The sequence below is a fragment of the Eptatretus burgeri genome, chromosome 2 (assembly GCF_056783735.1).
Source record: "Eptatretus burgeri isolate ZD-2024b chromosome 2, Ebu_testis_v1, whole genome shotgun sequence".
Taxonomy (NCBI): Eukaryota; Metazoa; Chordata; class Myxini; order Myxiniformes; family Myxinidae; genus Eptatretus; species Eptatretus burgeri.
This window is the reverse complement of record NC_140962.1, coordinates 143965154-143969183: the sequence shown is the minus strand read 5'-3', so window position 1 is coordinate 143969183 and position 4030 is coordinate 143965154. Positions and strand designations below refer to the sequence as shown.

Sequence of the window (4030 nt, the reverse complement as noted above, 5' to 3'; positions counted from 1 at the left end):
ATCTCATTTTGAAAAAGGTTATACGAAAAGATGGACCAATGAGCTTTTTAAAATTATTGATGTAATAGATACGGTTCCTTGGACTTATAAGATATATGATTTGGAAGGGGAAGAGATTTTAGGTTCATTTTATTCACAGGAATTACAAAAGACAAAGATAAATTGAAATTTTTTGACTCCGCCCCTTTTTGGCTCCACCCACACAAGCCCCCCGCCCACACAAGCCCGCCCACACACAAACCCCACCACACACCCCCCCACAAGCTCCAATAAATTGAAATTTTTTTGACTCCGCCCCTTTTTGACTCCGCCCACACACGCCCCTCCCACCGAAGCCCCGCCCACACAAACCCCACACAAACCCCACACAAGCTCCACACAACCTCCACACAAAAACTCCACACAAGCTCCACACACACAAACCCCACACAAGCTCCACCCATATTCATCATATTCACATAATTAGTGATTAGTTAATTAGTTCCCCACACACACAACATGTTTATCTAATTAAAAAATTATCCACCCATCCACACAAGCTCCACTCATCCACCCATCCCCCCATCTCTCACCCATCCATTTATCCACACAAACCTCATCCACATAAGCCTCATCCACATTCACCCCTCCCACACAAGCTCCACCCACATAAACCCCTGCCCATATAAACCCTGCCCACATAAACCCCTCCCACATAAGCCCTGCCTACACAAGCTCCACACAAAAACTCCACACACATAAACCCCTCCCACAAGCTCCACCCACATAAACCCCCGCCCACACAAGCCCCACCCACACAAGCCCCACCCACACACACACCCTGCCCACACAAGCCCCTCCCACACACACCCCACCCACACAAGCCCCCACCGAAGCCCCGCCTACACAAGCCCCGCCCACACAAGCCCCACCCCCCCTCCTCCCCCCCGTGCGCCCCCCCCTTTGACCCACCACCTCCTCATCCCACCCCCCCACCCTTCCCCACACACACACATGGGGAGGGAGGGATGGGATGAGGGGGTGATGGGTCATTGAAGCGCACCTACCCTCCCCTCCCCCCCAAACCCCCCCCCCTTTACATCTCTTTTATTCTTTTCTTGTAATTCAGAATCAAGTAATTGTAAACAAAACAATTATAATTTATTAATATTGAAAATATTAAATATTCATTTGCGAGAATGTACAATCTTTCCCAGCAATCTTCTTCAGATGTCTTGTGATTTCGAAACTCAGACACCATATTCTGTTTTGAAACAAAAAGTGGATAATAATTAGGTTCTATAAAGATAATTACATGGTAATATGAATAAGCCTCGTTGACCACTGAATTAACACACCAGGAGCCTGTCATCCTTTCAAGGTCAATAAAATGAATTCCAGTGTACTGACAAAACCACGTCCAAACTAATGATGCAACCAACATAAGGCGACATTCTAAAGAGAGTGATATTAATAATAATTCAGAAATATTTACCTCCAGAAAATCATGTGTTGTACGAGTGATATTAATAATAATTCAGAAATATTTACCTCCAGAAAATCATGTGTTGTACAAGATTGCTTCAACAGCTGATGTTGTGCGATAGTGCTGAAAAAAAAAATAATAAGTCAAGGGTATAGATGAAGAGACAGACAGAGAAAGCAACACACACACACACACACACACACACACACACACACACACACACACACGCACACACACACACATACACACACACACACACGCACACACACACACATACACACACACACATAGACACACACACACACGTGCCTCACCATTGGTTTAATTCATTCGAGATCAGAGACCAGTCATTATAAATCATTGGCCTCTTCAATAAGAGCAGAGAGAGGTAGGTAGAAAGACAGACAGAGAGAGGCACACACACGTGTCTCACCATTGGTTTAATTCCTTCGAGATGAGAGGACGTGATAAGACTTCATGCCACTCATTGTAAATGTCTTTCAATTCTCTTCTAAAATCATTGATCTCTTCAATAAGAGTATTAATTTCATGAACCACGTCGTGATATGTAAACTCAATTTCTTCCAATGCCCTGTCAGGGAAAAAATATATATATATCAGAATTATCATGATTTAATTAATAATCATTTGCTTCATCGTTCAAAGAGAAAAGCATACACAAACTTACCAACTCTGTAGTGGGCTGTTGGCTTCATCGGAAGAAATATCGTCCATGCCTCAGTTGTAAAAATGAAAATCCCGTCTGGCAGAAACTTTGTCTGGCGAATCGCTTATAAAGCAACGATGAGGAGATTGCTTAATCATTGGGTGTGGGCACAGGAAATGACAAGCTTCTCTTAATGATCTCATCTGGCCACCGCCCGAGTTGCAAATCATTTTTGGACATAAACCACGCCATAAAAGTTTTGATTCAAATGTTTTCAGTTCGTGTTCTGAGATAAAATATAAACACGAGACCTTGTCTCACAGAATAGTTCCTATTTTTTCACAGCATGACAGTCCAAAACCACTTCCTCATTCACACAGCACGGCCGTGTCAAAAAAACACTTCCTCATTTTCACTGCATGAACTGAAAACATTTGAAACAAAACTTTTTTTCTGGCATGGTTTATGTACAAAAATGATTTGCAACTAGGGTGGCCAGATGAGATCATTAAGAGAAGTTTATCATTTCGTAATGGCACAAAAGGGGTATCTTAAAAAATATAAAGATTCAAATGTTTTGTTTTTCAATATTTTAGATGGGGATTATTGTGCAAAGAAAATTAAACTATTGAAGGAATTTGAGAATGAACAAATGTTTATAGGTTCAATGAGTGAGCTAAACAATATGCATTGGTTATTTGATAAAGAGTGCCCCGAGGCTTAGACGTTTCAGATATTTCTTTCGAATCACCTTTAACAAATCTTTATCTTGTTGTATGGGTTATTTGAATAGAGAGTGCCCCGGGGCTTAGGCGTTTCAGATATTTCTTTAGAATCACCTTTAACAAATCTTTATCTTGTTGTATGGGCTATTTGAATAGAGAGCCCCTAGGTTAAAAGGGGAAATAAAAAAATGACCGTTTTTACAGCCATTTTTCCCTGCTGTGCAGGGGTTTGGCTTTTTCTTGAGGCAATGTTTTATGGCTGGATGCCCTTCCTGACACCAACCCTGGTCGCCTCTTACGACAGACAGGGATACGGTACACCTATTCTAACTGGGGCATACACCGGGACCAGTACACTGGCACTCATTTCGCCGACCTCGGAAGGATGGCAGGCTGAGTCAACCCCCTGGTGTTAATTCAGCAGCCAACGGGATTTGAACTCAGGACCCTGGGATCCCAAGCCACCACCCTAACCACTAAGCCAACACCAGGCTCCAGGTTAAAAGGGGAGACAAATAAATATACCTTGGGCTAAAAAGGGGATTTATTTTTTTAGGGGCAAAAAAAGAAAAATTTCATGGCTGAAAATCCCCCATTCATTTACATGGGGAAAAGTGAGCCAGAACCAGTATTCTTTCCCTACATATATATATATATATATATATATATATATATATATATATATATATATATATATATATATATATATATATATATGTATATATGTATATATATATATATATATATATATATATATATATATGTGGAGCTTCTCGAGATATCGGCTTTCGAAAGGTTTGTGATTAATTTCCCTGCACACGCAAAGTGAAGACCGGGGTTAAGCAATTGGTTCACTTTGTCTGTCTACAAACTGCAGTTTATAAACAAGGAACAACTTAATTTCAATTGAATGTTGTCTTCTGAACACGAATAGAGGTATAGAGAGGAGCGAGATAATTTTTATACTCTGTCTGCCCGGCAGTTAACCATAATAGAAAATAATTCCAAACAGGAAATTTGGTTTTGAAGGACATCGTAAAGTACACAAACAACAGGCATGAAGAACGAATGTAACACGTCAAATAAGTTGGGGGTGAAGATGCTGCATCAATGGTGGTAAACTTCCGAAAAAAGTTTTTTCTACAACCTCTAATATCTTTATTTTATTTAAAT

At 40.7% G+C, this 4030-nt stretch overlaps 1 long non-coding RNA gene across 1 annotated transcript; it reads right to left on the bottom strand.

The window, feature by feature from the left end:
* Window positions 1-1087: 1087 nt before the first annotated feature.
* Window positions 1088-2539, bottom strand: LOC147033403 (uncharacterized). The gene is made up of 3 exons (XR_015052309.1): window positions 1899-2539; window positions 1531-1588; window positions 1088-1243 (listed from the first exon to the last, which is right to left on the bottom strand). It is a non-coding gene; the product is annotated as an uncharacterized LOC147033403 (long non-coding RNA).
* Between the last annotated feature and the right edge of the window lie 1491 nt (window positions 2540-4030).